Source organism: Colobus angolensis, unplaced genomic scaffold (genome assembly GCF_000951035.1).
Source record: "Colobus angolensis palliatus isolate OR3802 unplaced genomic scaffold, Cang.pa_1.0 Scaffold383, whole genome shotgun sequence".
Classification (NCBI taxonomy): Eukaryota; Metazoa; Chordata; class Mammalia; order Primates; family Cercopithecidae; genus Colobus; species Colobus angolensis.
Genome location: NW_012117188.1, coordinates 1,730,844 through 1,741,058, shown reverse-complemented (window position 1 = coordinate 1,741,058; position 10,215 = coordinate 1,730,844). Strand labels below are relative to the sequence as shown.

The following is a 10,215-nucleotide window of genomic DNA, read 5'->3' as shown; positions in this document are numbered from 1 at the left end:
CAAAAAATTAGCCGGGCGTGGTGGCGGGCGCCTGTAGTCCCAGCTACTCGGGAGGCTGAGGCAGGAGAATGGCGAGAACCCAGGAGGCAGAGCTTAAAGTGAGCCGGGATTGCGCCACTGCACTCCAGCCTGGGTGACAGAGCGAGACTCCGTCTCAAAAAAAAAAAAAAAAAAAAAAAAAAAAAGAAATTACTTACTTTGAATTTAGTGGTGGTTGAGCCAGGAGATGTGCCAACGACCTCAGCTTCTCAACAGGAAGCTATGGCTCTGGGAGGTGCCTCATCTCTCTTTAGAAGGTTTCACAGGAAGTAGTAAGAAAGGGTGAAAAGAAAGGTGGAGCGTGGTCGCTCACACCTGTAATCCCAGCACTTTGGGAGGCCAAGGCGGGTGGATCACCTGAGGTCAGGAGTTCAAGACAAGCCTGGCCAACATGGTGAAACCATGTCTCTACTAAAAATATAAAAATTAACTGGGTGTGGTGGTGCCCACCTGTACTCCCAGCTACTCGGGAGGCTGAGGCAGGAGAATTGCTTGAATCCGGATGGAGGTTGCCCTGAGTCGACACAGTGCCACTGCACTCCAGCCTGGGCGACAGAGTGAGACTTCGTCAGAAAAAAAACCCACAAAAAAGCACCTAGATACTTTCCATTCCCTTATTTTGCTTTCTGATCCATAAATGTTTTCTTTTTTTATTCTCCAAGACACCAAGAAGGAAATTTTTAAAAAAAATTCTGCAAGTTACTTAAGTTTTTAAAAGATCTGTTTATATAAGACCTGAATGAAAAATGCAAGTTTTAATTATTATTTGTTCTTAATCATTTTGTATTTTTTCTTGTATTATTTTATTTTATTTGTGTGGGTTTTTTTGTTGTTTTTGTTTTTGTTTTGAGATGGAGTCTCACTCTGTTGCCCAGCCTGTAGTGCTGTGGACTGATCTCGGCTCACAGCAACCTCCACTTCCCGGATTCAAGTGATTCTCCTGGCTCAGCCTCCCAAGTACCTGGGATTACAGGTGGGCACCACCACCCCCAGTTAATTTTTGTGTTTTTTAATAGAGACAGGATCTCAACATGTTGGCCAGTCTGGTCTCAAACTCTTGACCTCAAGTGATCTACCCGCCTTGGGCTCCCAAAATACTGGGATTACAGGCATGAGCCACCACACCTGGCCTTACTTGTTTATTTTAAAGATGGGAGTCTTACTGTGCTGCCTTATTTGCTTATTTTAAAGATGGGAGTCTTACTGTGCTGCCCAGCCTGGTCTCAAACTCCTGGACTGAAACAATGCTCCCACCTGAGCCTCCTAAGTAGCTGCTACTACAGTACTACAGGCAAGAGCCACCACACCCAGCTCCTTAGATGTTTTCAGTGTAAATTTCTTACAAAACTTTTATAGGGGCTTTTCCTTCTTTAAAAAAAAACAAAAAACAAAAAAACAAAAAACTGGCCATTAGACAGAAGTATGACATTGAGTAAGACAGCAATCATTGTCCTTATTTTAAGATATGTTTTCATAACTGGTACATGCACTTATATTTGTTTATCCACTTGTTTATAATACTGCATTAAACACTAAAATTGACAGAGTCTTTTTTTTTTTTTTTGGAGACAGAGTCTTGCTCTGTCATCCAGGCTGGAGTGCAGTGGCATAATCTTGGCTCACTGTAACCTCCACCTCCCAGGTTCAAGCAATTCTCCTGCCTCAGTCTCCTAAGTAGCTGGGATTACAGGCATATGCCACCACGCCCAGGTAATTTTTTTCTTTTTTGAGATGGAGTCTTGCTCTGTTGCCCAGGCTGGTGTGCAGTGGCACGATCTCCACTCACTGCAAGCTCCGCCTCTTAGGTTCATGCTATTCTCCTGCCTAGCCTCCTGAGTAACTGGGGCTACAGGCACCCACCACCACGCCCGGCTAATTTTTAGTAGAGACGGCGTTTCACCTTGTTGGTCTCGATTTCCTGACCTCATGATCCACCCGCCTCTGCCTCTCAAAGTGTTGGGATTACAGGCGTGAGCCACCGCCCCCGACCAATTTTTGTATTTTTAGTAGAGACGAGGTTTCACCATGTTAGTCAGGCTGGTCTCAAACTTCTGATCTCAGATGATCTGCCCACTTTGGCCTCCCAAAGTGCTGGGATTACAGACATAAGCCACCGTGCCCAGCCCACAGTCTAATTTTAAACAGTTATTACTTCAGAGACACATGGTATCCATTTTGTGTTGTTCAATTTCTCTCATTGCAGCTCCCTTTACATATCTTGTTTTAAAATACTATGTTTTCCCCATTCCATCCTGCCTTCTAAAACCATCTCATCATAATCTCAAGTCTTTCTGGCCCTGTATACTATATTTTCTGATATCATTTCCAATTTTCTTATCCTTTCCTGTGATTTCCATTTTTTGCAATTCGTGTTTGAAAAATTGTAGAGTTTGGCAATCTTCTCATTTTGTTTTTGTTGTGCTTGTGATGATTTTTTCAATGTCTTTCCTTTAAGCTCTGTTGGACTTGAGCGCCTGTGATTTCTAAAGTCGTTTCCAACAATCTGATTCTATGCTGCCCTCAAAGCCCTCATCTCTATGGCTAACATAGGAAATGAAAGCTCAGTTCCCAGAGTACCCAAATGCCATCCACTGTTATCTGGATGGAGCTCCGGAAACTGAACTGTTATTTATTTTGGAGGCCACATTGACTGTTTCCTTTGTGGCTAAAATAATCAGTGAAGATAGGGAGGAAAAGAAAAGCAGACTGTGAGACTTCAGAACAGGAAGTGAGAATGGTCACATGGGAAGCTTGCTCCATGTATACAAGCTTGCTCCAAGTATCACAAAAACACTTTCCAAATCTACTTCGAAAATGTATTGCCATTCTCTTATACTGATAATTGATGTTTAATCAATCTAACAAGAAGTGTAGTCTGGGCATGGTGGCTCACACTTGTAATCCCAGCACTTGGGAGGCTGAGGTGGGTGGATCACTGAAGGTCAGGAGTTTGAGACCAACATGGAGAAACCCTGTCTCTATTAAAAATACAAAATCAGCCAGGCATGGTGGTACATGGCTGTAATTCCAGCTACTCGAGAGGCTCAGGCAGGAGAATCACTTGAACCCAGGAGGCAGAGGTTGCCGTGAGCTGAGATCTCACCATCGCACTCCAGCCTGGGCAACAAGAGCGAAACTCCATCTCAAAAAAAAAAAAAAAAAAAAAATGCATTAAAAAAAAGTGCTATTCCTGCCTTCCAGTTAGATAGTATCTAAGCTCCTCTATATTCAAGTTTAGAACTGTCTCTGTGTGAAAGGAAAATGGCCTCATAGCTGACAAAATTAATGCCAACATTGAGTTTCTGGGTTTTAGTTTCTCATATCTAAGGTGGCAAAAAAGTTTTAGTGTCCAAAGGGTGATTGCTACTACATGTTTTTTCATCTCTTCCTGAAGACACCCATTTTTTTGTGCCTGGCACACTGCAGGTTGAAGCTATGGAGATGCGTAAATCTTTGCCCTGGGATATCTGCAGAAAGGAGTGAGTCTCAGATGCCGCAGTCCCTGAGATGGTAGAGACGGTGACAGCATAGCCTCCCTGGGACAAGTATGCACCAGTGACATACTTGAGCCTTCAGTGTTGCTGGATTTCAAAATCTTGCTGGCTATTTAGTTTTGTTGGACCCAATCCATGCGGATTCTTGAGGTTGGCGGCCCCCAGATTGGAAGAATTCTCCAACTGCTGGGAGTGTCCAACCCGGAGATGATGCCCTGGAATGCCATGGTTGTCAATTCAAAAAGCACAGGTCTGGGGATCTTCCTCATGTCAGCCTACATTTAATTTCCAACTCCACCCTGTTAATGTAAAATTCAGACCATTGTAGAAACATTTATTGATGATTGCTCTCTGCTCTCAGCAGGGAGGCCAAACTCAGTTTCAAGAGAACCCCAGGACTGTGGACCACTGCCCCTTCCCACCCTGTTGGTATCCATAGCTATTCAAAGGCTCCCTGGAGTTCAGCCTCCAGCTCTGACCTGGTTCCCGGCCCCTTTCATGCCCCTGCTGACTTATATGTGCTTCCAATCCTGACTTTACCCACCCAAAATCAATTCCACAGGTGGAAAATATGAAAGAAGGCTTTAATAATCATGTACAAAGAAATATGAATTCTGAGCAGACCTAAAATTAAAGTTGTTTTTTTTTTTTTGCATATTATTGATTGTGTGAATAGAATTTTTCCAAATGAAAAACCTTGAGGGCATTGAGAAGATGAAGAACAAAATATGGAAGGATCTCCACTGCAGAGACTTCCAGCTCCAGGCAGGGCACAGTCCTATGAAAGTCCACTAGAACAGCATGAGGGCCTCCACTGGGGTGCATGAGCTCCTTCCAGGGCATCATTTGAAAAGGGTGGTGCTATGAGCTATGAGCTATGAGCAAGTTCCTTTCTTTTCTGAGTTCCAGTCTGTCCTAAGCCTTAGTTTTCAGCCATTTCTTGTGGGCAGTCTGGGCTCTGGGCTCTTAGGCTTGCTCTGGGCATCTATCTGTCCACCTTTGTTGACTGTATCTCCTGGCTGGTTCAGGACCCATTAGGCTGTGTTATCTATAGCCTTATACTTATTTTTCAAGTGAGCGTAGCTCTTCTGTGATTTCAGCCATTGGTCCCTAGACATATGGGTCTCAACAGCATTTTTGTCCCCTTTAAACTCCAAGAATGACTTTAGCCTATGTAAGCACAGCCTGAATGCACTGCAGTTCATATTTGGACAGAACTGGGGATGTTGGCAGTGGCAGCTCAGTGCAGTGAAGCTGTCCAGTGCCCAGTCCCTGCTTATTTTAGGTTTAGGTCAGGTGGCATATGGGCTCTGGACATGTTGCTTTAGAGACAGTTCTTCCAAAGATGATGAATAAAACCCCATATTTTAATCTCCTGATTAGGCCAACCTATATGGCTGGTCTAGGAAAGGCAGTAAATGATTCAGTTTAGTACTGAGTGTGCTTATATAATGTGTTCTGTCTTATACAGAATGGCAGACACTAAAGTCCAAACACTTCGGAGATGATCACTCATTTGCCTGGAAAATTTTCTTCAGGACTTGATACAATTAAGGTGAAAATTGTATTTTTCAGAAAGACACAGTTGAAAGTCAAAAGGGTTGTTATGATTGAATCAGGCAAGAACAGTGTAAGTGAGGGAAATTCCAAGGGGAATAGAGTACAGTTACTGCCGGTGTCCATTGTAGGGGAGAAAAAAATAATACTTTTTCCTCACCCACTGCAAGGGCCATGGCTGACACTCTCATAACAAAACACAGATTAACAAGAGAAAAGCACACACAAATTATTTAACAAAGTTTTCTATGACAAGGGAGGCCTCAGAAATGAAGACCAAAGACCCAGTGAAAAGTATGTATTTTTATGCTTGGATTCTATGGATAGTCATGTAGAAGTATGATTGGACAAAAAGTGTATTATCTAGTGCTATTAAATTGGGTGCTGGGGAACCCAGAAATGATGGTCTGTTCAGATGCTTTTTGGCCTCTGTGTCCAGGGAAGGACCCTCTGGAATGAGGGTTTATGCCCTACCTTCAGGGGAGGTAGGCCAGATAATTCTTTAATGGCCAGCTACCACAGAGAAAGGCATAGTGTGTATGGTAGTAGTGAACTTCTCGCTTCTGTGGTTTTCTTAATTGCCAAGGTACCATGAAACCTCCTTATGAAGTTTTACAGTTCACAGTCTGGGTCTCTGTGTTATCCGGTTAGTCATTAAATGAGTCTCTCAGTCCTGAGAATAGGTCAACTCAGTTAAGCAGTTAACAGGACTGTCTCAAGTCAGGTGGTGGGATTGCAGAATGGCTTCCACCAAAGTTAGTCCTGTATATGATACAAGCAATCATTCATTTAGTTAGAGTTATTTCTGGCCGGGCATGGTGGCTCACACCTGTAATCCCAGCACTTTGGGAAGCCGAGGCGGGTGGATCACAAGGGCAGGAGTTCGAGACCAGCCTGGCCAATATGGTGAAACCCCGTGTCTACTAAAAATACAAAAATCAGCCAAGCGGGTAGTGGCGCCTGTAGTCTCAGCTACTTGGGAGGCTGAGGCAGGAGAATCACTGGAACCCAAGAGGCGGAGGTTGCAGTGAGCCAAGATCACGCCATTGCACTCCAGCCTGGGCGACAGAGTGAGACTTCGTTTCAAAAAAAAAAAGAGTTATTTCTATTGAAACAAAAGAAAAACAAAGGTTACTGGTTAGAACCGTCTATTAACTCCGTTTGTTGAGTCCAAAGGGCAGCCAGTTGAGAAATTTCTAGATGTTTAGCTTGAATTATCTTCAGTTTGAATGGGGGCAGGCAGTGGCAATCTGACAGAATTTCCTGGTTTGGAGTTTGCATGAGGTGTTCTGGTGAAATTCCTGAGTAGTCCATACATGAATTGTGGTGATTTCTCTGCAGTCTATATTAAACCATCCAGCTTCAGTTTACAAGACTTCAGGAAAAGTATAGTTTAGTTTTAGCAATTCCAAGTCAGAAGGGTAGAAGAAAATCTGAAATATTAGTTTGAAGAGCCATACTGAGCCTGTTTGTTTTTTTTGTTTTTTTGTTTGTTTGTTTTTTGTTTTTTTGTTTTGTTTTGTTTTGTTTTTTGAGATAGAACCTCACTTTGTCATCCAGTCTGGAGTGCAGTGGCACGAACATGGATTACTGCAGCCTCCACCTCCCTGGTTCAAGCAATCCCTCTACCTCAGCTTTCCAAGTGGCTTAGACCACAGGCATGTGCCACCATGTACTTTTTGTAAAGATGGGGTTTTGCCACGTTACCCAGGTTGGTCTCGAACTCCTGGGCTCAAATGATCCTCCAGCCTTGGCCTCCCTAAGTCCTGGGATTACAGACCTTAGCCATGGTGCCCAGCCCATAGCCAGATCTTAAAGTCAGCAAATAAATCAAGATCCAGTCTCGATTTCAGGTAAATGACAGAACCTCAAAAACAATGGGCTAGAATCTAATAATAGGTGCACTCTAGGGTTTTATTCTAAAATTTTTCTCTCTCTAATTACCCCCATTTCTATCAAACATCATCAAAGTATTTTGTTGTTGTTGTTGTTTTTGTTTTGTTTTGTGTTGAGACGGAGTTTTGCTCTTGTTGGCCAGGCTGGAGTACAGTGGCACGATCTCAGCTCACTGCAACTTCTCTGCCTCCTAGGTTCCAGCAATTCTTCTACCTCAGCTTCCCAAGTAGCTGGGACTACAGGCTCATGCCACCGTGCCTGGCTAATTTTTGTATTCTTAGTAGAGACGGGGTTTCACCATATTGGTCAGACTGGTCTTGAACTCCCGATCTCAGGTGATCTGCCTGCTTTGGCCTCCCAAAGTGCTGGGATTACAGGCCTGAGCCACCATGCCCAACCATCAAAGTATTAATAAGAGTAATTTTTTTTTTTTTGAGATGGAGTTTCACTCTTGTCACCCAGACTGGAGTGCAATGGTGTGACCTCTGCTCACTGCAACCTCCGCCTCCTGGGTTTAAGCAATTCTCCCCCGAGTAGCTGGGATTACAGGTGCCTGTCACCATGCCCGGCTAATTTTTGTATTTTTAGTAGAAATGGGGTTTCACTATGTTGACCAGGCTGGTCTCAAACTCCTGACTTCAGGTGATCCTCCCACCTTGGCCTCCCAAAGTGCTGGGATTGTAGGCGTGAGCCACCGCACCTGGCCAAGTAATTTCTTTACAAAATAAAGTTAGTGTCATTAAACCTGGACTAATTATGTATACAAGTGCGACTGGAATAGTGGTTTACCACATAGGCTATCTTTAAGTTTCTGGACCTTATCATAAGGAATCTTAAATTACACTTTAAAAACCCTCTGGTGGGCCGGGCGCGGTGGCTCAAGCCTGTAATCCCAGCACTTTGGGAGGCCGAGACGGGTGGATCACGAGGTCAGGAGATCGAGACCATCCTGGCTAACATGGTGAAACCCTGTCTCTACTAAAAAATACCAAAAAACTAGCCGGGCGAGGTGGCGGGCGCCTGTAGTCCCAGCTACTCTGGAGGCTGAGGCAGGAGAATGGCGTGAACCCGGGAGGCGGAGCTGGCAGTGAGCTGAGATCCGGCCACTGCACTCCAGACTGGGCGACAGAGCGAGACACCCTCTCAAAAAAACAAACAAACAAACAAAAAAACCCTCTGGTGGCTAGGAAACCAAAGCAAGATCTTGCTATCATACTTTGCCTGCAATACCTACAGATTTCGGTGAATTCTCCTTTTGTCAAAGGCCTCCAAATATCCTGGACCTGCCAGGAAGTGACATTTCTTACTCACCTGTAAGGCCAGGAACCCTTTTAAGCCAGGCCAGTTTTTCATGTCTGAGTGTGTTGTTTCTGTTCCTAAAAACCACGAAAGGAATTCGCTCATCTGCCCTGGCCCTCTGCGGACTGCTCCGCCGTTGCTGTGCCTGGGCGTGGGGGTGCTCTCGGCCAGAGGCCTCTGAGAGCGCCCACTGGAGTGCCCCAGGAGCCGCCGTGACCCTCCTGTGGGCCCAGGGGGACAAAAGTGGCTTTCAATCCAGCACGTGCACATTGAAGCAAGTTAAAGGATTTAACATGAAGCACAGAAGCAGATAGTGCCTAACAGCAAGCAGTAGTTGGTACATTGTTTGCTGAATGGGGCAGCACTTCCTTCTCTCACTGCTGCTGAGATGACAGAAATTAGTCAAATTCAGTACAAAATGCAATATACTGAAGGCATTAGTCAGCGAATGAAGGTCCCAGAAAAGTTAAAAGTAGCACCGCCAAACGCCGACCTGGAACAAGGGTTCCAAGGAGTTCCAAATGCTAGTGTGATAATGCAGGTCCTGGAGTGGATTATTGTCGCAGGAAATAATGAGTATGTTTCATTTTCAAGACTAGCAGATTTTGACCTTATTCAGTCAACTCCCTTTAAATCCATGGCACTAAAAACACCACCTCGTGTACTTACACTAAGTGAAAGACCACTAGATTTTCTGGATTTAGAAAGACCTGCAAAACCCCTCAAAATGAAGAAATCTGTGCAGTTAGCAAACTAAAAAGAGAGCGGTCTGTGAGTGAAAATGCTGTTCGCCAAAATGGACAGCTGGTCAGAGATGATTCTCTGTATGGCACTTCAAATATAGATACAACAATTGAAGTAACGTCAGATGGCCTAACTGTTGTAGATGCAGCTTCACCAAAACGACAGATAATCAAACTAAACAGATGTTTACAACTTCTGGAAGAGGAAAACAGAGAACGTGCTAAAAGAGAAATGGTCACGCATTCAATTACTGTAGCTTTCTGGCTGCTTAATAGCTGGCTCTGGTTTCGCCGCTAGAGGTAGCATCAGCTTTCAAAAGTACTGTCTCAGCAGCTGGAAATATAAAAGATTTGCAAACTTCAAAAAACAACATGAAAGAAATAAAACAGTGATATTACATTCAAGATGGTAACTCTAAATCTTTGTTCTAACGATGGAAATATAATATATCTTGGGTTTAATCCCGGTCTCCAGAATTTACCCAAGGCCACAAGAAATTAACAGCATGACACTATCTAAAAAAGAAAGAAAGAAAGAAAGAAAATAAAAACCGAAACCAGACTTTCCTAAGCTTTAGGGGATAGACATGAGAATCGAGAGTGGGTAGAGCCGGCAGTACTTTGGTGGCAGAGAGCACGTAGTTGGTCGGTGACTGTACCGCTCCTTTCTTTCCTGGCTCCAGCGGTTTCTCAATGCCATCGCCATTCCTCTGTCAGAGTTACCGCATGCTCTCTGGCGGCAACATTCTTTGCGCCAAAAGTTGTCTTTTGCAACAGCACAGGCATTTGCTGCGGGCAGGTGCTCCTTGGGTCCCAGGGCAGCTGGTTTCACAACTTCGCTGGTGTCTTCCCCCCACAACCTCCCCAGCCTGCGCCAGGTAGCATAAATCGGTGAATTGAGTCGGCAGTTTCCCCACAGCACCTTCGCCGGTAGCAACCTGCGAAGCCAGTGGATACGGTGGCGGCGAGGTTAATTTCACCGAGGCAGGTGTTTCTCGGTACCCGCAGCACCGCTCTGCGCTTTGTGCTGGCCCAGGCCTGTCTCAGCACCGTTGGGTGCTTCCTAAAAGCGTTTGTCTGTGGTGGGTCTGATAGCTGCTATGGGAGGACTGTTTTCAGAAGTTTCTAGTAGAGCCCAACTGGCACTTTCTCAATCGTCGAACCACTGGTTGCGCGGAGTTGGATGT

The 10,215-nt window shown here is 44.7% G+C and overlaps 1 pseudogene across 1 annotated transcript; it reads left to right on the top strand.

The window, feature by feature from the left end:
* Positions 1 to 8,658: 8,658 nt before the first annotated feature.
* On the top strand, positions 8,659 to 9,386 carry LOC105520635 (annotated as a pseudogene). The gene has a single exon (XR_001003164.1). The product of XR_001003164.1 is annotated as a mitochondrial fission factor pseudogene (transcript).
* The last annotated feature ends 829 nt before the right edge of the window (positions 9,387 to 10,215 follow it).